This window comes from Microcaecilia unicolor, chromosome 5 (genome assembly GCF_901765095.1).
Source record: "Microcaecilia unicolor chromosome 5, aMicUni1.1, whole genome shotgun sequence".
In the NCBI taxonomy this organism is placed as follows: Eukaryota; Metazoa; Chordata; class Amphibia; order Gymnophiona; family Siphonopidae; genus Microcaecilia; species Microcaecilia unicolor.
The window spans coordinates 185,095,767-185,121,556 of NC_044035.1; positions in this window are offsets into that span (position 1 = coordinate 185,095,767).

The window sequence follows — 25,790 nt, forward strand, 5'->3', positions numbered from 1 at the left end:
ATACAGATAAAATTGTGTGTACCCTTTATTTTGACCATGTGTCACGTGATATTATTAAAATACTTAGAAAACATTGGACACTTGTTCAGAATATACCGAGCTTTTCTGAGAAACAAATGATGATAGCATTTAAGAGAAATAGAAATTTAAAAGATTTCTTAGCACCATCAGCATTACCAGTACCTGTAAGGAAAGATCCAGTTTGGGGGCATTTCCCATGCTTGAATTGTTGTTTTTGTACAGTAAATCTGAAAGCAAAAGTTTTTGAAAATCCAAAGACAGGAGAAAAATTTGAACTAAAACAATATTCGAATTGTAAAACATCTCAGGTTGTCTATGCAATTATTTGCCCTTGTGGACTTGTATATATTGGTAAAACAGTACGTATATTCAACAAACGTATTGCAGAACATAAGAGTGCCATAAAAAACAAGATGTTTGAAAAACCACTGGTAGAACATATGCATGATTTTATGCACTCCTTTGAAGAATTGAGATTTCTTGTATTATTGAGAATCAAAACACATTGGAGAGGTGGAGATGTCAACAAATTGCTGTTAAAGGCAGAACAGAGGCTTATTTTTAAATTTAATACAGTGAAACCATATGGGTTAAATCAAGAGAGTGACTACTCGGTTTTTCTATGATAAAGCCATTTGTTTAGATATGCTTTTATTAATTTAGATCACCATTTTTATGAACATTTTACAATTAAACACTGTTTATTTTAAACCTGGCTCTCAAATGTAAAATATCTATCTGGCCCTTTAAGATACTTGCAATGTGCTTAGAGATGACCTTTAACCTCATGATGATGCTATATGAGTCATGGGTCTCACAGAAGCTAGTAATGCTAATACATATCAGTTCAGTTGGAAGTAGCAGATAAATGGGTAAGTGTTTGCTTTATCTCTGTTGATCTTGCACACCTTTGGAATATGTAGGGAGTCTAGTTGTGATCTCATTGAAACGTACTAGATGTTGTTTTTAAAGATTGAGTGCTTGCAGTGCTCTCTCTGCTGTTACATTTTTGTGAGAAATTTTTCATTCAGTGAACTGTTACCTGCCTTAGCAGTAATGTGGACATTACTTATTCCTAGTGTTTTCGGTTTTGAAAGCATTGTGTTTATACCCATTTGTAAGCTTTTATTGATTTAGATCATCAGTTTTGTAATCTTTATGAACATTTCACAATTAAGCACTGTTTATTTTAAAATCTGGCTCTCCAATGTAAAATAGCTATCTGGCCCTTTAAGATACTTGCAATGTGCTTGGAGATGACCTTTAACCTTATGATGATGCTATATGAGTCATGGGTCTCAGAAGCTAGTAATGCTAATGCATATCAGTTTAGTTGGAAGTAGCAGATAAGTGGGTAAGTGTTTGCTTTATTTCTGTTCATCTTGCACATCTTTGGAATATGTAGGGAGTCTAGCTGTGATCTGATGGAGACCTACTAGATGTTGTTTTGAAGATTGAGTGCTTGCAGTGCTTCCTCTGTTGTTATATTTTTGTGAGAAGTCTTTTATTTAGTGAACTGCTTCCTGCCTCTAGCAGTAATGTGGACTGGTTATTTATTTCTAAGGAGGTTTTTTGGTTTTGTGTTAAGAATATCAGTGGAGAAACTAGAATGTCTAGAGTCTTTTAAAGGTTTTGTGCACATTTGGATATACTTCTTGTCTGATGATATTTTTATCTTTTGTTTTTATATCTGTGTAGAACTAGATTTTGGAACTACTAGTGTGTATGATATATTTACATACACTTTTGATAGGTATGTATAAAGAAATTTCTTCCCCTCTTCATTGAAATGTTTTGATTCTAATTGTATGATCTTAACATTTTTTATTGAGAGTTATAAATGTGATATGAGTAATTGTAGATGTTCTGATAAAATATTTTATGTGATGTATGATTTTAATGATAATTATAAATATTTGTTTTACAGATGATATCATGTATGTCTATACATGTTTTTTTAGAACTCTTAAAGGATTGTTTTATATATGTTGAATCTCTTTTTTATATAATTGCCTTTTATTAGTTGAATCATGCTTATGACATTGTTAATATGTATGGTTATACATGTTTTTATACTTGTGTTTTGTTTGTTTTTAATAGTTTATACCCCTGACGCAGCCTGAGGGCGAAACGTGGCCACGTCGGGTATTGTTCCAATAAATACATTTGATTCCACTGCTTTGTTGTTTTTCATCTAACCTTACTGATCTTACTTATTATAAACAAATATGTTATGAAGAACTTTGCTTCTGTAAAGATATAATTTGCTAGAATGGGCTGGAATATGAGAAAAATGCTGATTTTGTACTTCTAATACTAGCCTATGAGAGAAAAGAGTATAAAAGGAGAATTATGGAGAGAGGCAACCAGAGAGCTAATGTCAGAGGTCACGTTTGTATCCCAGTTGCTGTCTCATATGAGAATTAATTATATTACATAGTCTAATTGTATTCCTGATTGGTAAGTGTAATAAACAAATTACTGATTATTCTTATATTACAATAGTCTTCTGTGTCTTCCTGTCTCTCCACCTGGTGGTGTTAGGACCATATTCCCTGAAGTTACAGGTAACTAGTACCTTTATACCTGAGAGAGGGCAGAAAGATAAACACACCTGACCTTCTATCTCCCCATAACAGCAAACAAGTGGCTCAGGGATGCCACCACTTCTACCCCTCTCCTCTACACACATACACAATTCTATAACAGGACAATTATATTTAGGCACCCGATAGCAACCTATCTCTAAAGGAAAGTAGGCACCTACCTTCCTTCACAGAATAGGCTCCTATCAGGCGCCTACATATAGGTGTTCTGTTATAGAACTGCCCTTAAAATATCCCTACCAGTGCTAGGTTGAATAATAATAGTGATAGGTGGCATCCTTGTCTGGTGCCCCTTGTTGGGGTGAAAAGATGAGATATTACATCATTAATTTGGATATATGTAGTTGGAGAGGTGTACAGTACCTTAATTATATTAATTGAATCTTCAGATAAACCATACCATTGAAGCACTTTAAACAAGTATGGCCATTCTACAAGGTCAAACGCTTTTTCAGCATCTAGACCGATTGCAACCAGAGGATCTGAAGTTTCTTGACCATGTATTAATATATTAGAGAAAATTCTTGTATTATCTGAAGAAGATCTCCCATGCATAAAACCAGTTTGATCTGGATGTATGATTTTAGGTAGGAAAAGTTGTATTCTCTGACCAACTACACAATAACCTTTGTCATTGCTGAAACTACTGTATTACTCTTGTGACTATTATGATATATTATAGCAATAACCTATGTCTAACCTTAACTTGAACATGTATACTGATGCTTTGACATTGTTATCCTGTTGTGTTATCTTTTTTCATAAAAACAACAAAACACAATAAAATATTGGAACTAATATATATATATATATATATATATATATATATATATATATATATATATATATATATATATTGTGAGCACTCTGGAGGGCTGGTGCGAGGGAAAGGGGATAGTGGGTCTTTCAGCCGGCATCATCCCCGTTCATTCAGCCCAGCTAGGAGAACAGGGCGCCCTCTAGGGATCAAACTGCCAGAGAAAACTGTAATGCAGGAGAAAAACTACACTTCCCAGAAGCCAGTGCAGGGTCAGCTGAACTCCCAGGAGGGGAAGGGTGGAGTGACTGATTGGGAGATGAGGTCTGATCCTGGAGATGGGGAACAGCTGGTGGAGCTTGGGGAGGAGGAGATGGAGTGGAATAAAGAGGAGGTAGAAGGAGAAGGTAAAGAGGAGTGCATGGAGGTTGGAGGGTTTGCTCAAACTTCCTCAGGAAAGGTAAAGGCTTTGGTGGCGGGAGTGTGGCCCAAGCTGTGCATACTGGGAGAGGATAAAATAATCCAGTGGGGAAGCCACTGGTGGAAGAAGCTAACCCATAAACTATCTAAGGGTAGAAGATAGTGCTGATGAGGGGAGGCTACAATTGGGAGCAAGACAAAGGTTTGCTGGGTGTGATATTCTGAGTTAAGAGTGGACTGTGTTAATAAGCTGAATGTGGAAAAACTGAACTGACTCTTGCATTCTTGATGAAGAAACTGCTTGAAGATTAAAGCTGTATTAAAAGATGCTGAGAGAATAAAGACCTGTGGTTTTCAAGAACTATAAGACTGCTGGAGTTTTGTGTGTCCCCGTCGTGAGCTGATCCTGGGGGCAGGTCAGCTGGGCAGCGGATAAACTAGGCCAAGCAGTGCAGCAAGGCGGTGGTTGCAGCTCATACCGGGGAAAAGCTAGCCAAGCTAAGCAGGGTCGACCCCGGCTCTCACCTGGAAGGGTGACCTGGTTACAGAATGGTGGCAGTGGTGGGATTGTCTGAACAGCCCGCCGGCGAAAGAAGCGTGCATTGCTCCGAGTTCCGGTAAGCATATACGGGACTCGGGTAACCAGGAGGAGGGGGATATAGAGGGCCGGAGCTGTGTAATACCGCACTTGGAGAGTGTTCTTTGTTGTTCCCTTTCTCTCAGGTACCGGTGGCTAAGGCGACATGGAGTCGAAGGAGCTGCTGTCTTTTATGGCCCACCAGTTCCAAAAGCAGCAGGAAATGGCTCAGAGACTTCTAGAAGATTCCTTGGCTGCTTCTCGAGCACAGATACAACCGGTGCTGGAGGTGGTGCAGGAATTGTTACGGGCAGTACCCCTACCGAGGAAAGAGAGCACCTCATTGGAGGCTACAGCCACTGGAGCTGTGCCTGGAAGCCTGGAGCCTGGACGGGTTAATTGGCTGCCTTGGGGCAAATTAACAGAGCAGGACGACATTGAGGATTATCTGGGGACTTTTGAGCGGGTAGCATTGGCGGCTGCCTGGCCTCAAGATCAATGGACCATCAGACTGGCTCCCGCCCTGTCCGGGGAAGCCCTGGCAGCTTTTCGGAGCCTGTTGCCAGGGGACGTGGTGGATTATCAAAAGCTGAAAACGGCTATTTTGGACCGGTATGGGGTAAGCAGACAAACTTATCGCAGGCGCTTCCGGAGTTGGAGGTGGAGGGAGGGGGAGACTCCGAAGGCCTTGGCCCAGAAGCTGATGGACTTGGCTATCAAATGGTTAGAGCCTGATAAGAGGGCAGTGACTCAGTTAATGCAGGATCTGGTGCTGGAGCAGTTTTTAGAGGCTCTACCGGAGAGTATCAGGGTTAATTTGATCAGGAAGGGATGTGAGACTCTGGAAGAAGCTATCAAAGGCTTTGAATACTTTCTGGAGTTACAATACTCCGAGGGGGGAGAGGGTGTCTGGCGGGGTGGTCGGGGTAAAATGTTCAAAGGATCTGGGTGGAGGGAGGAAGGTCCTAAGGAGGATGATAGAGTGTGCTACCGATGTGGGAAGTCGGGACATCTGAGGAGGGACTGTAGGGCCAAGTTGGGGCTCATATCTCAGGTAACCCCCTCTAAGGAACCCCAGTTTACGCATTGGGTTAAGATAGGAGGGGTCCCGGTGGAAGGACTTTTAGACAGGAGCGGACCAGACAATGTGCTCCCAGAAGTTGTGGGGGCAGATTGCCCGGAAAGGGGGTCAGCAGGGTAGGAAGAGAGACCGGTCCGTGGCTATTCAGTGCATACACGGGGCCTCCTCAAGGTATCCGGTCCGGCTAGTAGACATACAGGACCAGGAGGGCCTTCAGTGGGTGTGGGTAGCTGTACTTCCTAGGCTTCCTCAGGATCTCATTTTAGGACGGGATTGGGCTCCATTCACATACTGCCTTGGGGGTAAGCAAGCCTTGGTATCTACCCGGGCCCAGGAGAGGCAGGAGAAGGAGCAGGAACTGTCCCTGGCACAAGTATTTCCATTCCAGGGAGAGGTTATGGGGCGGCCGGGGAAGACAAGGAAAGGCTCTCAGCAAAAGAAACGAGGTCAGGAGCAAAGGCGGCAGCATTGTCAAGAGCTCCTTCATCAGGGGAGGTTCCCAGGGGATACGGAACAGGTGTTAGAGAGATTCCCTGATTTTTCCAAAGAGCAGAAAGATGACCAGACATTGCAATATGCGTGGGAGCGGGTAGATCAAGAGGGAGAAACCAGTTTCCCTCGGTTTGTTAGTGACAAGGGGTTGCTATATCGGCTGTCTTGTTTAGCAGGGGGGAAGGAACCTCAGAAACAGTTAGTAGTACCGAGGGGGTTTAGGGACCTGGTGTTACGGGTATCTCATGATCATATCTTAGGGGGTCACAAGGGGGCTCAGAATACTCTCCGGCAGGTATTAAACAGATTTTACTGGCCCGGGGTGTATAAAGAGGTGGAACAATTTTGCAGCTCCTGTAGTCAGTGTCAGAGGGTATCAGAGCAAATACCGAACAGAGTGCCTCTACGACCCCTTCCCCGTATAGGGACTCCTATTACCCGTATGGCAATGGATATGATCGGGCCCATTGATAAGTCCCGAAGGGGGTATTCCTATATTCTAGTGATCATGGATATGGCCACAAGGTATCCCTGGGCCGTGCCGCTTCGTACCACCTCAGCGAAAGTTATTGCGGCCCATCTAATTCGGATCTTTTGTGAGGTGGGGTTTCCTAGGGAAATGATTACCGACCGGGGGACCAATTTCATGTCACGAACCCTGGCCCAGGTGTGGGAGGCTTTCGGGATACAGCATATTCGGACCGCAGCTTACCATCCTCAGACTAATGGCCTGGTGGAGAGATTCAATAAAACCTTGAAAATGTTGTTGAGGAAAGGGTTAGGTTCCTCCCAAGAGGAATGGGATCTATTGTTACCATTTGTTTTGTATGTGTGCAGGGAGAATGTTCAGGCCTCTCTGGGCGTATCACCATTTGAATTGATGTATGGGAGATCACCCCGGGGAGTGTTGGATGTGTTAAGGGAGCAGTGGGTTCCTCCGGAAGAGGAGGATCGGGATGTAGTGAACTATCTGGTGAAGCTGAAGGAACGGTTGCATAAATTGAGCCGCGGGGCTCAGCAACACTGGGAGAGGAGTCAGGATTACCAGAAAGCCTATTATGACCGGAAAGGGGTGGAGAGGGCATTGAAGGTGGGGGACAAAGTCTTGATCATGGTTTCAGACTCACCTCATAAGTTCGTGGGACGCTGGAGGGGTCCTGCGGTCATAGAAAAGAAGTTAGGTCCAGTCACCTACTTAGTAAGGAATGAGCAGGGCCGGGAGCAGACCTATCATATAAATGTGCTTAAACCTTGGCAAGAGCGAAGGGGACTATTTGGTCAGGCAAGGGGGGAAGCTGAGGAAGAATTAGGACCACAGATCACGGAGATATTTAAGGCAGGAGAACCGCAGATTGCAACTACATTGCCAGGGAGTCAGCAGAAAGAGGTTCAGGCACTGGTGGAGGAGTTTCGGGATGTCCTGACTCCTTGCCCAGGGGAAACTCACCTTATCATGCATGATATCATCTCGGAGCCGGGTCGGGTGGTCAGACAGAGACCTTACCGTCTCTCACCCCCAAAGAAACAAGAGGTGGTCCGACAGGTACAGGAGATGCTGGATTTTGGGGTCATTGAGGAATCTGTCAGTCCATGGTCGAGTCCTGTGGTGTTAGTGCCCAAGTCCGATGGTACGTGGCGGTTTTGCATCGACTTTAGGCAAGTTAATGCGCTCTCAGATTCCGACGCCTATCCGATGCCACGTATTGATGAGCTTTTGGATCGCTTGGGTACTGCACGATATCTGTCCACCCTGGACTTGACAAAAGGGTATTGGCAGATCCCTCTGACTCAGGAGGCCAAGCCTAAGACAGCTTTCTCTACACCCATGGGGCTCTATCAATTTTAACGCATGCCGTTTGGTCTTAATTCAGCGGCAGCTTCCTGCCAGCGGTTGTTAGATCAGGTGTTAAGACCGCATCAGCAATATGCGGCGGCTTACCTGGACGATGTTATCATTCAGAGTGAGGATTGGCCCTCGCATATTATAAGGGTGAGGGCGGTATTAGAGGCTTTCCGTCAAGCAGGTTTGACTTTGAACCCACAAAAGTGTTGTTTTGGGCAGGAGAAGGTTAAATATTTGGGATACTGGGTGGGGAATGGTCAAATAACTCCGCTCTGGGATAAGGTAGCGAGTATCCAGGACTTTCCATACCCCAAAAATAAGAAGCAGTTAAGGAGCTTTTTGGGCCTAGTGGGGTACTATAGGAGGTTCATACCCCACTTTGCCTCCATTGCTACACCCCTCACTAATAAACTTCAGAAGGGGTCCCCCAACAGTCTACGATGGGAGGAGGAAGGGCTGCGGGTGTTCAATGAGTTGAGAGTGGCCCTGTGTCAGGAACCCCTGCTGAGAGCCGTGGATTTTGATAAGCCCTTTGTACTGCAAGCTGATGCCTCGGGGGTAGGTTTGGGGGCCGTGTTGTCTCAGGTACACGAGGGGCAGGAACATCCCCTGATGTACCTGAGCCGGAAACTGCTCCCCCATGAGGTCAGGTACTCAACCATAGAGAGAGAATGTTTAGCGATAAAATGGGCAGTGCAGATGTGCCATTACTATTTAGATGGTCGGAAATTTACTCTGGTGACGGATCATGCGCCTTTGAGGTGGTTGGGCCAGATGAAAAATAGTAATGGTCGTCTCACAAGGTGGTATCTGGCTTTACAGCCCTATCAATTCAAGGTGGAGCATAGATCAGGCAAATTTCTGACAAACGCAGATGTTCTTTCGCGAATTGCCAGTGCAGGCCAGGAGAAGACTGGCAATCGTTTGAGCAGGGGGGTGTGTGAGCACTCTGGAGGGCTGGTGCGAGGGAAAGGGGATAGTGGGTCTTTCAGCCGGCATCATCCCCGTTCATTCAGCCCAGCTAGGAGAACAGGGCGCCCTCTAGGGATCAAACTGCCAGAGAAAACTGTAATGCAGGAGAAAAACTACACTTCCCAGAAGCCAGTGCAGGGTCAGCTGAACTCCCAGGAGGGGAAGGGTGGAGTGACTGATTGGGAGATGAGGTCTGATCCTGGAGATGGGGAACAGCTGGTGGAGCTTGGGGAGAAGGAGATGGAGTGGAATAAAGAGGAGGTAGAAGGAGAAGGTAAAGAGGAGTGCATGGAGGTTGGAGGGTTTGCTCAAACTTCCTCAGGAAAGGTAAAGGCTTTGGTGGCGGGAGTGTGGCCCAAGCTGTGCATACTGGGAGAGGATAAAATAATCCAGTGGGGAAGCCACTGGTGGAAGAAGCTAACCCATAAACTATCTAAGGGTAGAAGATAGTGCTGATGAGGGGAGGCTACAATTGGGAGCAAGACAAAGGTTTGCTGGGTGTGATATTCTGAGTTAAGAGTGGACTGTGTTAATAAGCTGAATGTGGAAAAACTGAACTGACTCTTGCATTCTTGATGAAGAAACTGCTTGAAGATTAAAGCTGTATTAAAAGATGCTGAGAGAATAAAGACCTGTGGTTTTCAAGAACTATAAGACTGCTGGAGTTTTGTGTGTCCCCGTCGTGAGCTGATCCTGGGGGCAGGTCAGCTGGGCAGCGGATAAACTAGGCCAAGCAGTGCAGCAAGGCGGTGGTTGCAGCTCATACCGGGGAAAAGCTAGCCAAGCTAAGCAGGGTCAACCCCAGCTCTCACCTGGAAGGGTGACCTGGTTACAATATATATATATATATCCCTATCAAATCTTCTTTTCTCCCTGAAGATTTTGCACAATGGTTTCCCTATTTTCTTGTTCCTCATGCTGACCTCCACTTTTGGCCTCCAATCCATCAGAGGCAGAGAGTGACGCAACTATTTGGGGAGACTCAGGTTGGTGGCACTAAGAAGGGGTGGGATAGGGTATATTGGGGCAAGTTAAAATCCTTATGGTGGGAGGCAACACCTACATCAACAGTAAAGGTACAGCAGGGACATTTTTGAACATAGCAGGGGAGGACCCCTTTAAGTTATATCTGATGCAGAGCTATCAGCTGCCACTCCCTTATTATCTCTCTTACTGATGGTAATATGCACATTGAACACAGACTACAGGGAATTATACGCCACAAAAAAATCTAAATAAGATACACCAAAATAATGCAACATATTAAACAGAATTTGCAGTATTTTGGTAATATATGCACAGGGGTGTGCTGGTAAATTTTTAACAACGGGCTCTCTCTCCAGGCATAGCCAGCCCTGCAATTTGGGGGGCCAGGGGTGGACTGGGGGGGGACGCATGCCTCTCTCTCCCCCCTCCCCTCGTGTGGTCAAACTATTTGATAGCAGGGATGCTGAGCCCCATCAACTAATAAATTGAATGCCACCACTCCCTGCTGCTTGTTTCTGGTTCTGGGCTGAAAACAAGGAGCAGGGAGCAGCAGCAGTCTATTTACTTGGGGCTCAGCATCTCCGCCCGCAAAATAAAAGAGAATTCAGGAGGGGGCCCGAGCCCACATTTTGGGAGCCAGTTGTTAAAGTAGCCACAGGGGCAGCTCTCAAAATTCTTAAAAATGTAACAAACAGCTCTTGCGAGCCTGTGAGATCCCACTCCAGCACATCACTGTATATGCAGGTGTTTTAAGACTTGGCTATAAGTCAGTTCTAGCTCCCTGGTCCAGAGTCTTTCTTTTAGTCATATGAACAGTAGTGTTCAGCAGCACTTTAAGAGAAATCCTGTAGAGCCAGCAACCATAACGTGATTTGTCTAGTAGGCTACCAAATGGCCACCAGGTTTGGGTTATCAAATATGTTTGGAATAGGTATTATCTGTATCAGCTGTACCTAATGGTTAGAGCAGTCTGCCAACAAGGGAAGCCAGGGTTCAAATCCCACTGTGGCTCCTTGATTTCTTGGACAAGTCACTCAACACTCCATTGCCCTAGGTACACACTTAGACTGCAAGCCCTCCAGGAAAAGGAATACCTACTGTACCTGAATGTAACTTGCCTTGAGCTATTATTGAGAAAGGCGTAATTCATATCCAAAATCCAGTATCAGGCATATTTTAAAGTAATAACCCCCCCCCCCCCCTCCCCCATACAAATGTCACTCAAGAGCTAAAGAACAATTCTATCATACTATAATAGCACTATTTTGAAGTGCTATTATGATATGGTAGAATTGCTCTTTAGTTCTCGAGTTCACACAAGATGAGGCTATCTAAGAAAAGGCTGCATTGTAAACATTGTGGTGAGCACTAGAACATCAATATACCTATCGGAAAACTAATCAAGCCAGATTAGTACAGACGGATCCTGCACAGACATTCAGTGCAAGCAAAATACCCGATCTCTTCAACACATGTAGAATGCAGATAGAACCTCACCAAATATAGAATAAGTAACTACAAACTACAAATAGAAATATGTAGACAAAAATTAAATTAAACTCGTAAGAAGCCAGATTTTGCACACAAAACAACTCCAGAGAAAAAGTAGTGTGTCCCCTCGTGCTGTGCAAAATATAAAGATAGAAGGGGTAAATTTCAAAACCTGACATATTCTAAATAAAAACCTTACAAATGAAGACTAAGGTGCACTAATGGATTTAGCATGCGCTAACGATTTGCTCATGCTAAATGCTAAGAAGCCCATTTTATACCTATGGACTTCTTAGCATTTAGTATGTGCTAATCATTAGCGCATCTTAGTAAAAGTACCCCTAAATATGGTATACTGTCCTAACCGGAGGAAGGTGTTATTGACCTCTGAAAGGTAACTGAAAAATGTTATTAACTTAGTCCAATAGAAAGTTATCACTTTATTTTCCATTTTTAATTTATATTTAGGGCCTCTTGTAGCAAACCACACTAGTGAATAGGTTTCATCGGCATTGCTGCATGGGAATGCTAGCGCGGTTTGATAAAAGAGGCCCTTAATTTATTATATATACTGTTTGTAATATATCAGTTTTTTATATTTTCCACAGTATAGGTGTGCTTCTTAAGGTTCAGTTTAATTTTTGTCTACATAATTGTTTTACTTTTATATATTAAACTTTAGAGCAGGATGCACAGCTACAACACTACTTTATCCTAAATTAAAAACTGAAGCTCTCTTTTCTACCTGTGTGGTCTGGTCATTTAATTTTTCTAATTGTGTTGATTCCAGTCTCTGGGTTTTTTTTTAATATACTTAGCTCACACCTTTTTCAGTAGTAGCTCAAGGTGAGTTATATTCAGGTATACTGGATATTTTTCTATCCCAGGAGAGCTCACAACCTAAGTTTGTACTTGAGGCAACAGAGGGTTAAGTAACTTGCCCAAGATCACAAGGAGCAGCAGTGAGATTTGAACCAGCCACCTCTGGCTATCAAGCCCAGTGCTCTAACCACTAGGCCACTCCTGTCTTAGTACTTCCCTTGTTATATCCAGCATTGATCTTTTCATTCGGTTTCTTCCATTTATTTTTCTGCCTCTCTGTCCAGGTTTTATTATTACTAACCAGTCTTCAATTTCCCTTTTTTTTTTTTTTTTACTGCATCTATCTATAGGTTTCAGTCTGTTTTCCTCACCTCAGCCCTCCCATTCCCATTCCTCATATTTCCCAGACTTTCAGTAACTCTGTCCTCTCCTCCTTCTATCCTTTCTCTCCCCATTCCATCCCATGTCTCCTTCCATCCCCTCTCCCTTTACTCCATCCAGCATCTCCTACTTCTTTCTCCCCCTTCAAGCTAGCATTTCTGTTCTTTCTCCCTCCCCCTTCCACTTAGAGAGTTGCACGAGGACAGAAATCCAACCCGTCCCCACCCATCCCCGCTGGAATCTAACCTATCCCCATCTGTCCCCATGGGGAATCTAACCCGTCCCCACTTATCCCCACACGAATTTAATGGTACATTAAAAAAGAATTCCTGTTTGCTCTCTGGGTTCGAGCCGCAGCACTGCAGGCAAGGAAGGAATGGAAGTTGGAACACTGCTGCGCACATGTAAGACTTCTCTGATTCACTGGCACTGTGTGCTAAGAGATCGCAAAATGCACACGCCAGTAGGTCAGGTGACATCTGATGTTCGTGCCTATGTCAGAGCTGAGGTCTGCACATCAGCCCGGGAGCAGAGAGGATTAATAGTAGCATAGTAAATGACAGCAGATAAAAAAATGGAACAGCCCATCCAGTCTGCCCAATAGACATAATCATTATCAATTCATGATTAAATCAACAATGAACGTGATATTACATACTTGATTATGCTCTTTCTGTGGTGTTTCTGGGACATAGACCATAGAAGTCCATGTGGCCCTATCCTTATGTTCCAACTGCTGGAGTTGCCCTCGAAACCCACTCCAGCCTATTCATCTTCTCATTTGCTGGACACAGACCGTAAAAGTCTGTCCAGCACTGTCCTCATGTTCCAGGCACAAAAGTTGCTGTCTAAGCCCTTTCCAGCCCATCTTAAACCAGATTGCCATATATGAGACACAGACCACACAGGCCTCCCAGTATCAGCCCTAGTTCATCACAGCCAGAGTCACCATCTAAGTGTCACTCGACACATCCACACACATGCAGCCATTTTAGTTTTTTGTATAGCTTCCATTTTCTAATTAGAGATCCTCTATGTTTATCCCATGCCTTTTTGAATTTCATCACCATTTGTATCTCTACCACCTCCTTAATGGAGACTCTCCGCATCTGTGCTGTTAAAGCAAGGAGGAAGAGGAGACAGAACTCAAAGAAGTTGGTAGGTGAGAGGCCTGCGCAGCATACACTTCCATGGGAACCCCACAGGAACTGCTTCCGTCCCCATGGGATCCCCGCAGAACTGCTTCCGTCCCCGCGGGAATCCTGTGGGATTCCCGCAATCCCCATTCCTGTGCAAGCCTCTACTTCCACTGTCTCCCCTCTCTCCACTTCCATTCAGTGTCTCTCCTCTCCCCCTTCCATCCAAAATCTCCCGCCTTCCATTGTGTCTCCTTCCATTCATTATCTCCCCTTTCTCTCTCTCTCTCTGCTTCCATTCAGTGTCTCTCCTTTCCCCACTTCCATCTAATGTCTCATCCCTTCCATCCAGAATGTCTTCTCTCACTCCCCCTTCCCTGCTACAGCTATCCAGGATCTCCTAGCTCCCTTTCCCCCTCCTCCCAGGGCATCCAGATCTCCTCTCTCTCTCTTATGCCCCCACCATCCAACATCAACCCTCTGTTTCTCTTGCCCCTGCATGCTTCATCACCTCTCTTTCTTCCCCATTTAACATTGCCCTTCTGTTTATCAGCATCCAGCATTACCCTGTCTCTCTCCTCCCTCCATTCAGCATAGCCTGTCTCTCCCCTAGTATTTCTGTCTCTTCTTCCCCCATCATGCAGCATAGTCTCATGCCGCATAGTCTCATCTATCTTCCCCTCACTCCACCATTGTTCCACTCCCATCTCTCTCTCTCTCTGCCCCCTGGTGACTCATTAAAAGCTCCTCAGGTTGCTTGTTTCTTGAGTCCGCAGCTGCCTGGAGGAACTGCAATCTTTCCTGCCCTGATTCTAGCTCACTCCTCCTGCTGCCTGCCGCTGCAGCAAAACAAAATGAAACCATGCACAGGGCAGTAGTCCTGCATGTGCCCGCTGCCAGCTTCCCTCCTCCTCCATCCCTGGAACAGAAAGTTAAATCCTGAGGGAAGGAGGAAGGAAGCCAGCAGCAGCACATGCGGGGCTTCAGCCCCACACACAGTTTCATTTTGTTTTGTGGCTGCAGTTGCACGGGGGGAAGCAAAAGGCAGGGCGAAGCAGGGCACAGTAGTGGCCCAGGAGCATGTTAGTGTCTGGTCACCTGTGTCAGTTCCACCCTGCTCATTTTGGAGGGCAATGCCCCCTCACCCCCCCCCCCCCCCCAAAAAAAAAAAAAAACTATGCCCATGGACATCAGGGATGGCAGGGGAAAGAGGAAAGATCAGGAATGGGAAAGGATGTTTTGGGATGTTTGTGGGGATCTGAATGTTTGTGGAGCCCTGTTTGCTCTCACAATCTCATTTTTTTGTCTCACCCTCCCCACAGTGGTTCTCTTTCTCTCCCTTACTCTCCCAGTCGCAAGTACCAATACACACTCCTCCCCCAGCCAGGCAATGGAAGTAAAACCCAGACTAGCTCAATCTGTTCTCCTTTTTCTGGAGCCATTGGAGAAACAAGTCAGATGCTAAAGAAGAGATTTAATTTACATAGACACCATACGAAAAATGCTAGTACCAATAAAGATGTCAGGCCTGTGGGGCAGCAGTTTACAAAACCAGAACACTGTACCAGTGATTTCATGGTAAGAATCCTTAAAGGGAACTTTAAAACAATACAGGAACGTAAGACCTTTGAAGTCAGAATGATTAAATATTTTGACACCCACCAGACAGGACTTAAAGATCTGGGTTTTCTAGCCCATTATAAACCATACAATTGTACTGCTTTGTCACCCTCCTGTCTCCATGCATATCTATCTCCCTGTCCCTCATCCACCCGACTCTTCCTGTCTCTCACCTATCCACCCCCATCCTGTTAAACTGTTAGTGAAATGCTTCGATGTTTCACTTATATATACTGTCATCTACCAACATTTGCTTATTTCTGATCTGACAAAGAAGGGCAACCTTCGAAAGCTAATCAAGAAATGTATTAAGTTATGTCCAATAAAAAGGTATCATCTTATTTTCTTTTCCATGTTTTATTTTGTTTTATTTCTATTGATTAACTTTAAAAGTGGACTAACACGGCTACCACATCTCTTTACTGGAGCCATATGGTAACCCTACCCAGCCCCCTCCAAAGCAGTGACAGTTGGAGCATTGCAGCAACTTGGGCTGCAATCTCCTCTTCCGCCACATGAGATCCGAGTGCTGCTTTGAACTGCAGTTGGGTGCCAGGCAGCAGAAAAGACTACAGCCTGAGAAGTGGTACCCTTCACATCTTCCTTCTTCTCACCTGGCTCAGCCCTTCTTCCATGCTTCTTCTGTGGAGAACATATTGTGGGGGGAAGGTCTGCATTTTGCAACCCTTCCCACAGCTGTAGAATCATGGGAGACTGGAGATCCTACTACTGCTGAAAATATCTCATCTAAACCTGCTTGAATTGTGTACATTCTTCAGGCAAAAAGGCTGACCAGTCCCCATATTCAAAGTGATTTAAGTGGACAGGATAGGCTCCTGCCTGCTTAAAAAGTGCTCAGTGGGCCAGTTGCTGATATTCAATGGCACTTAACCAGGCAGTGCTGCTTAATATCCACATCACATAGCTATCAGTGGTGTCTTGCATCTTTCACACTTGCTCCCCTCCCTCCTTACCCCTCCCCTGAAACTCAGCCACCATGCCAAACTCCTCCCCCCCACCCCGATTCTGATCTCTTCCCCCAGGACCCCACCAAAATTAGAAACTGTATCTCCCCCCAATTCTAATCCTCCTAGGACCCTGCCACCAATACAGAACCTGCCTTTCTCTCCCCTGCCCCCCCCCCCCCCCCCCCCCATATCTTAGTAGGTTTTCCCAGGCCTGAATACTGACCGGTTTATTTTTTTTTCAACAGATCCTTTAAAATCAAGTTAGGACTAAATTTGGCAGTCAATGAGACTGAAATGTTTCACCAAGAACAAAATAATACAAAAATATCAAGGATTAGATTGTGACTACTTATCAGCTGTGCAATTCAGATACTGAGAATTAATCCAGCAGGAAAAATGAGAAAGCAACCAGTACATGCTGTATAACAGCGCCCTCTACTGTCCCCTTACAATATTCTGCCAGTTTATGTTTTTTTAAAATATCCTTTGAGTACAGTACACAGAATGAAAAGTGAAAATACTAGGAGAGAAGAAACTTGTGAACCCTTTATAATGACTTATGGCTAGGACAGCCAGATAGGGCTGCAGGAAAAATGATTGTTACAGATTGTGGAAAACAGAATTGGCAGGGGGAGGAGCAGGAGGAATATCAGTAGGCCTTGCTCTTTTGCTGAGTACTATTTCTTTCTTCTATCTTTTCCTGGAGGACTATTTTTGGTTTGTATGGAACTCTGTGAAAGACGTATTACTGAACTCTGAACACAGGATTATTACAATTGACCTTTTTGTTTTTGTGGAAAATTGCTAAGGTCTGCCTCTTTTCAGAAAGGCCTTACTGCCACTTTCACTACCAGAGACTAAGCCTATATCTCGTTCACAGGACTATATTCATGTTTAAGACTGTGTTGAAGCTTATCACTGTTGTGCACCCTCTGAACAGTTATCAGTGCTGTCTTCACCATTGACAAGTATCAATCTTGTGCATGCGCTGAATATTTATCAGTGCTGTTTGCACCATTGACTACTATCATCGTTGTGCACACATTGGATAGTTATCAGTGCTATATGCTACTGGTAATTATCAGTATAGTATGCAATATGGATCAGTATCACTGTGCTCCTTATCTGGGATTCTTTTGCATAAGACAAAGATTGTGGATTAACCAGGATATGCAGTATTCTACAGCCAAAGATCTTGGCATGGCTCTTCCAACAGAAGACAGCTGCTTTACATCACTACCCATTTCCAGGACTTGGGACTGCATGTAATGGTGAAAATCTGCATAAGTCTCTGGTGAAACCTCATTTAGAATACTGTGTATAAAGGTCTGGAGACTACATCATAACAAAAGATATAAACAGGGTGGAGTCAGTCCAGAGGGTGGCTACTAAAATGGTCAGTGGTCTTTGTCATAAAGCACATAGGGACACAAAGATCTCAATATGTATACTTTGGAAGAAAGGTGGGAGAGGGGAGATATGATAGAAACATTTAAATACCTTTGTGGTGTAAATGAACAGGAGGCGAATCTCTTTCAATTGAAAGGAACCTCTGAAATGAGGGGGCATAGGATAAAAGTGAGAGGGGATGGACTCGAGTAATCTAAGGAAATACTTCTTTACTGAAAGAGGGGTGGATGCTTGGAACGGCCTCCCTCAGATGTGGTGGAGGACTGTATCTGAATTCAACAAAACATGGGAGAAACACAAAGGGGCTGATATTCAAAGCAATTTAAACGTGCAGGAGCCTCTCCTGCCCACTTAAATCACTTCCCGCTGACTAAGTGTGAATACTCAGTGGCACTTAACCGGAGAGTTCCGCTGAATATTCCCACAGACCGCCCAAACAAAAAGTAGGCAGGTCAAGGGCGACGCTGGGGGCTTCACTGGGGAGGAGCCCAAAGCAGTGACGATCCTAGGTCGGCTGCCACCCGGGGCGGATCGCCGATGCACCCCCTCCCCGGGTGCAGCATGACACCCCCCCTGGCACAATGACAGCCCCCAGGCACATCAACACCCCCCTGGGTGCATTCTTAGCTGCTGGGAGCAGTTGCGCGGCTCTCGGCTCCACTGGCTCCCTGCTCCCTCTGTCCCAGAACAGGAAATAACCTTTTCCGGGGCAGAGGGAGCAGGGAACCAGCGGAGCCGACAGGCACGCAGCTGCTCTCTGCACCCCTCCAGCGGCGTGCACCTGGGGCGGACCGCCCCCACCGCCCTGCCCTTGGTACGCTGCTGGCCCAAAGTTATGTGAGTGCCGAAATTATTCCATGCCGGCACCTGCATAACTAGTTCAAGAGCGTAACCTTTTTTTAAAAATACCCCGGAGCCCCATCCTGCCCCCTCAACCATGTCCCCTCCTTCCCTCCTCCCAGCCCTCAGCAATATGAAGCCCCCCCCCCCCCCCCCGGAATACCCCCTGGCTATCCAAAATGGTTGCTGCAACCTTTCACGGCAGCTCATACTGTTGCGAAAGTTTGCAGCAGCCATTCTGGATGGCCACCGCAAGAGGCAGGAGGGGACTGTGCTCCTGCCCCCAATGACCACCACTGGACCACCAGGACATCATTTTTTAAAAATGATGACTGCCACTGGCTAAATATAGAGGGGGGGGGGGGAGAATCTCTAAAGGAGAGGAAGGAATAGAAGAGATTAATAGTTGATATAGGTGGGCAGACTGGATGGGTCATATGGTCTGTATCTATACAAGACCAGCCCAGGCATTAGGCACCCTGGGTGGTAGGCTTATAGGAGTAGCAAGGACAAGGACACCTCTTTAAAGCCACTATTTTTGCTTTAAAGAGGTGCAGGCATTTCAGCACCCAAGCGCAATGTGCTTAAGGCCAACCATATCCTGCTCCCTCTAACAGATGAAGGGATAGGATGTGGCCAGCCATAAACCCAGGCAAAAGGTCTGCCACTTCAAAATCACTTCTAGTAGTGGGTACCTTTTCTAATTCTACTATATCTTTTTTTGAGATGCGGTGGCCAGAATTGCACACAATATTCAAGGTGCGGTTGCACTATAGAGTGATACAAAGGCATTCTAACAGCCTCGGTTTTATTTTCCATTCCTTTCCTAATAATACTTAACATTCTATTTGCTTTCTTTGCCACCGCAGCACACTGAGCAGAGGGTTTCAAAGTGTCATCAATGATGACTACTAGATCCTTTTCCTGGTCGGTGATTCCTAATGCAGAACCTTGCATCACATATCTATAGTTCGGATTCCTCTTTCTCACATGCATCACTTGCTTACATTAAACATCATCTGCCCTTTGGATGCCCAGTCTCCCAGTCTCATAAGGTCCTCTTGCAATTTTTCACAATCCTCTTGCAATTTAACAACTTTGAATAACTTTGAATAACTTTCCAAGATGGCCGCTTAGAGAGCTGTTGTACCAGACGTGCTCAACTTGCTCTTTCAGAACGCTGCGAGAGGACTTTGATTCCCTATCACTATGGGAAAAAGGAGAGGGAAAACTCGGGTTAATCCCTCAACTCCGAGTGGAACCCACCTTCTACAGCAGCCGACACTTGAGCAATTTGGTGTGGTCTCTGGCCCGAGTCAAACATCTTCCCCTGCTATCGGAGCCGGAACTAATGAGCTGGCCGACAGTGTAGACGGGGGTTTCTTTCAGCCCTCTGTTTTCTATCCTTTAACCAGTTTTTAATCAAAAATAGAACACTACCTCCTATGACTTTCCATTTTTCTCTGGAGTCCATGTGTCCTCTATCACTGTTGTGCGCCCTCTGAACAGTTATCAGTGCTATCTTCACCATTGACAAGTATCAATCTTGTGCATGCTCTGAATATTTATCAGTACTGTTTGAACCCCTCCTCCTACCGCAATCTCACTGCTTCTCATCCTTTGAAGTTCACTCCATCTGTCTATTCTACCCACTGCCACTCAGAGTTGCAGTCATTTACTGCCCCCCTGATAAATCTCTCTCTTCCTTCCTCACTGACTTCGATGCCTGGCTTTCTGTTTTTCTTGATCCCTCATCTCCATCCCTCATTCTCAGAGACTTTTACATACACGCTGATGACCCATCCGACTCTCACGCTTCTCAGTTCCTCACTCTAACATCCTCCTTCAACCTCCAGCTGTGCTCCACCACCCCTACTCAACAAAATGGTCATTGTCTTGACCTCGTCCTCTCCTTTTCCGGCTCACCCTCCAATTTCCACGACTCAGCTCTTCCTCTCTCTGATCTTCACCTGATCACCTTCACACTTCTTCACCCCCCCAGCCCCGCCCAACATTAACCACTACTTCCAGGAATCTCCAGGCTATTGACCCTCCCACCTCATCCTCTAGTATTTCTAATCTCCCCTCCATCATGTCCTCCGAGTCTGTCGACGAGGCTGTCTCTGCTTACAATGCCACTCTCTCCTCTGCTCTGGACACCCTCGCACCATCCATTTCCCGTCCCACAAGGCGTACTAATCCCCAGCCCTGGTTGACCCCTTGCATCCATTACCTTCGCTCCTGCGCCCAATCTGCTGAACGCCTCTGGAGGAAATCTCGCACCTATTCAGATTTCCTTTATTACAAATTCATGCTATCCTCCTTCCAGACCTCCCTATTCCTTTGTCATATCCTCAACCTCTCTCTCTCCACTGCAACTGTCCCTGACACCTTCAAGCACGCTGTAGTCACACCTCTCCTAAAAAACCATCTCTTGACCCTACCTGTCCCTCCAACTACCGCCCCATCTCCCTCCTACCCTTCCTCTCCAAAATACTTGAGCGCGCCGTTCACAGCCGCTGCCTTGATTTTCTCTCCCCTCAGGCCATCCTCGATCCGCTTCAATCCGGTTTTCGCCCTTTACACTCGACAGAAACAGCACTCTCTAAAGTCTGTAATGTCCTGTTCCTTGCCAAATCCAGAGGCCACTACTCCATCCTCCATCCTCAATCATGATTTACTTCTTGCCACACTGTCCTCATTTGGGTTCCAGGGCTCTGTCCTCCCCTGGTTCTCCTTCTATCTCTCCCACCGCACCTTCAGAGTACACTCTCATGGATCTTCCTCCACCCCCATCCCGCTCTCTGTTGGAGTTCCCCAGGGATCTGTCCTTGGACCCCTTCTTTTTTCAATCTACACCTCTTCCCTGGGCTCACTGATCTCATCTCATAGTTTCCAGTATCATCTTTATGCTGATGACACCCATCTGTATCTCTCCACACCAGACATCACCATGGAGACCCAGGCCAAGGTATCGGCCTGCTTATCCGACATTGCTGCATGGATGTCCAACCGCCACCTGAAACTGAACACGGCCAAGACCGAGCTTATCGTCTTTCCACCAAAACCCACTTCTCCTCTTCCTCCACTCTCGATCTCAGTTGATAACACCCTCATCCTCCCCGTCTCATCTGCCCGCAACCTCGGAGTCATCTTCGACTCCTCCCTCTCCTTCTCTGCGCATATCCAGCAGACAGCCAAGACCTGTCGCTTCTTCCTCTTTAACATCAGCAAAATTCACCCTTTCCTCTCTGAGCACACCACCCGAACTCTCATCCACGCTCTCATTACCTCTTGCCTTGACTACTGCAACCTACTCCTCACTGGCCTCCCACTTAACCATCTATCCCCCCTTCAATCCGTTCAGAACTCTGCTGCATGTCTTATATTCCGCCTGAACCAATATACTCATATCACCCCTCTCCTCAGGTCACTTCACTGGCTTCCGATCAGACACCGCATACAGTTCAAGCTTCTCCTTCTTACCTACAAATGCACTCAGTCTGCAGCCCCTCATTACCTCTCTACCCTCATCTCCCCTTACATCCCCGCCCGAAACCTCCGCTCACAGGACAAATCCCTCCTCTCAGTATGCTTCTCCACCACCGCCGCCAACTCCAGGCTCCGCCCATTCTGCCTCGCCTCACCCTATGCTTGGAATAAACTTCCTGAGCCCCTACGCCAAGCCCCCTCCCCACCCATCTTCAAATCCTTGCTCAAAGCCCACCTCTTCAATGTTGCCTTCGGCCCCTAACCTTTATACCTTTCAGGTAATCTAGCCTGCCCCAGTTTGACTGCCCCTATTTGATTGACTGTACATTTGTCCTTTAGATTGTAAGCTCTTTGAGCAGGGACTGTCCTTCTATGTTAAATTGTACAGCGCTGCGTAACCCTAGTAGCACTCTAGAAATGTTAAATAGTAATAGTAGTAGTAGTATCTGCTGTCATTGTCTATGCTAATATGTTTAACACTGCTTTACACCAGAGAAATGCATCTGCATCAGACTTAACCAACATATAACATCCATTTTACTACTACTACTTATCACTTCTATAGCGCTACAAGGCATACGCAGCGCTGTACACCATACATGAAAAGACAGTCCCTGCTCAAAGAGCTCACAATCTAAATAGGACAGGCAAACAGACAGAACAACTAAGAGGTAAGGGAATTAAAGAGGTGGGGATAGAAGGGTACAGGGCAAATGAGTAGTGGTCAGGAGTCAAAAGCAGCATTAAAGAGGTGGACTTTTAGCCTGGATTTGAAAACGGCCAAAGACGGGTCTAGACGTACAGGCTCGGGAAGTCTAGTCCAGGCTTGAGGTGCAGCGAGATAAAAGGCACGGAGTCTGGAATTAGCAGTAGAGGAAAAGAGGACAGACAAGAGAGATGTATCCACAGAATGGAGTACCCGAGGGGGGGCGTAGGGAGAGACAAGAGTGGAGAGGTACTGGGGAGCGGTAGAGTGAATGCACTTATAGGTCAGTAAGAGAAGTTTGAATTGAATGCGGAAACGGATAGGGAGCCAGTTAAGTGACTTGAGGAGAGGGCTAATGTGAGCATAGCGACTCTGGTGGAAAATGAGTCGCGCAGCAGAGTTTTGAACTGATTGAAGAGGAGAGAGAGGGCTAAGTGGGAGGCTTGTGAGAAGCAGGTTGCAATAATCTAGGCGAGAGGTTATAAGAGTGTGGATAAGGGTTCTGGTAGAGTGCTCAGAGAGGAAGGAATGGATTTTGCTGAAATTATAGAGAAAGAAACGACAGGTTTTGGCAATCTGTTGAATGTGAGCAGAGAAGGAGAGAGAGGAGTCGAAGATGACCCCAAGGTTACGAGCTGATGAGACAGGGAAAATGAGAGTGCCATCCACAGAAATAGAGAAAGGGGGGAGAGGAGAGGTGTGTTTAGGGGGAAAGATGAGAAGCACGGTTTTGGCAATGTTAAGTTTCAGATGACATTGAGACATCCAGGCAGCGATATCAAATAGGCAGGCTGGTACATTGGTCTGGATGCTGGTTGAGATTTCGGAGGTAGAGAGGTAGATCTGGGAGTCGTCAGCATAGAGATGGTATTGAAAGCCATGGGATGATATCAGAGAGCCAAGGGAAGAAGTGTAGATGGAGAACAGGAGAGGACCGAGAACAGAACCCTGAGATACACCGATTGGTAGTGGGATAGAAGTGGAAGAGGATCCACCAGAGTGTACACTAAAGGTGCGAAGCGAGAGGTAGGAGGAGAACCAGGAAAGAACAGAGCCCTGGAATCCAAGTGAAGACAACATATCAAGGAGTAAGCTGTGATCAACAGTTTCAAAAGCAGCAGATAGACCAAGAAGGATGAGGATAGAATAGAGACCTTTGGATTTGGCCAGTAACAGGTCGTTGGAAACTTTTGCAAGTGCAGTTTCAGTTGAATGAAGAGGGCGAAAGCCAGATTGGAGTGGGTCAAGAACAGCTTGAGATGAAAGAAAGTCAAGACAGTGGCGGTGAACGGCACGTTCAAGTATCTTGGAGAGGAAGGGGAGGAGGGAGATGGGTCGATAGTTGGAAGGACAGGTAGGGTCAAGTGAAGGCTTCTTAAGGAGTGGTGTGACCACGGCATGTTTGAAGGCATCAGGAACGGTCGCAGTGGAAAGTGAAAGATTGAGGATATGACAGATAAAAGGGGTGAGAGTAGGAGAGATGGTGCTAAGAAGGTGGGTAGGAATGGGATCAGAGGAACAGGTAGTTCGTTTTGAGGAGAGAAGATGTGTTGTTTCCTCATCAGTGATTTCGGGAAAGGAGGAAAAGGACGGAGGGGTTGGGGAGTTACAGGAACGGACAAGGGGAGGGAGAGATGGGGGTGGCTTAGTTGAGAATTTGAGGTTTATCTTCTGAACCTTGTCGTGGAAGAACTCAGCTAGGGTCTGAGTAGATAGGGAGGGGGGAGTTGGAGATGGAGGCACCTTGAGGAGAGAGTTCAGTGTGGTGAAGAGAAATTGAGGGTTTGAGCCAAGAGAATTAGTCAGCTGGATGTAATAGTCCTGTTTGGCAAGCAAAAGAGCAGATTGGAAGGAGGTCAGCATGAACTTGAAGTGTATGAAGTCAGCAAGGGCACGAGATTTCAGCCAGAGGTGTTCAGCGGAGCGGGCACAGGAACATAGGCAGCGGATTTTAGAGGTCAGCCAAGGCTGGGGTTTGGTACACCTTATAGGACGGGGCATAAGAGGTGCAAGAGTGTCTAAAGCAGAGGATAGAATAGTATTGTAGGAAGAGACGGCTTCATTGACAGATTTGGATGGTGCAGTGGTAGAGAAGAGGTTCGAGACACTGGAGGATAGGGTAGTAGGGTCAATAGCCTGAAGATTCCTAGATAAATTGGTTAAGATTGTATGGGATTGGGCAGGAGGAAGTTTAAGTGTGAAGGTTATTAGATGATGGTCAGAGAGGGGAAGATCTGAGGCAAAGGAATTGGAGGGAGAGCAGTTATAGGAGAAGATAAGATCAAGACAGTGACCATTTTGGTGAGTGGGGGAAGTGGAGCATAGTTGGTGTTACGTTCCTCACCTGGTGGCAGGGCTGCATGGCCGATTCGCCGGCGAGTCGTGGTCCGGCGAAGATAGCCGGCCATCTTGGTGTTGGTTTAGCTTCAGGAAGGAAGGAGGGTCTGTTTCTGTTTCCTATTTCTGGCAGCCGTCATCTGGGTTGGATCAATGGCCGTAGCCATCTTGGATAGAACAGGTCCCGGGAAGCCATCTTGGAGTAACGAGGTCAGGAAGGAAGCCCATATTTGGACGTAGGCATCTCTGCTGATGGGGGCAGCCATCTTGTTTCAGCTGCACATGTTTAGGATTGATTCCTGCTCTATTTAAAGCCCTGCCTCCAGTGCTTTGTTGCTTCGGCCTCAATTGTTCTGAGGAGTTGCTGTCAGAGTGCTGTTCGCCAACTACTTCTGTTTCCTGTTTTCCTGTGTACTGGACCTGGGCTTGTTTTCTCTGATTATGCTTGTTTGCTGCCTGCCTTGACCCTGGACTGATTTTGACAATTCTTTGCCTGTTGGAGTACTAGTTCTGGACTGTGTCTGTTTCCTGCCAGCCTGGCCAGCGGCTGTGCAACCCCGCCGGTTCCAGAAGTCCTGGTGGCCACCTGCAGCTGGGGGCTCAACTCCCGGTGAACAGTGGTCGCTTCCCAGGTGAAGCTAGGGGTTGTCTGGCTGCCTGACCGAGTGTGGTGTTACTCCATCTCTGCCGTGCTCAGTCGGGGCACAGGGGCTCACTACTACCGGGTCATAGCAGTTTGAGATTGAAGGGAGGATGGTAAGGTGAGGAATTGGGAAACGTAAGAGTTAGAGGGATCATTAGCATGAATGTTAAAGTCGCCAAGGATAAGGG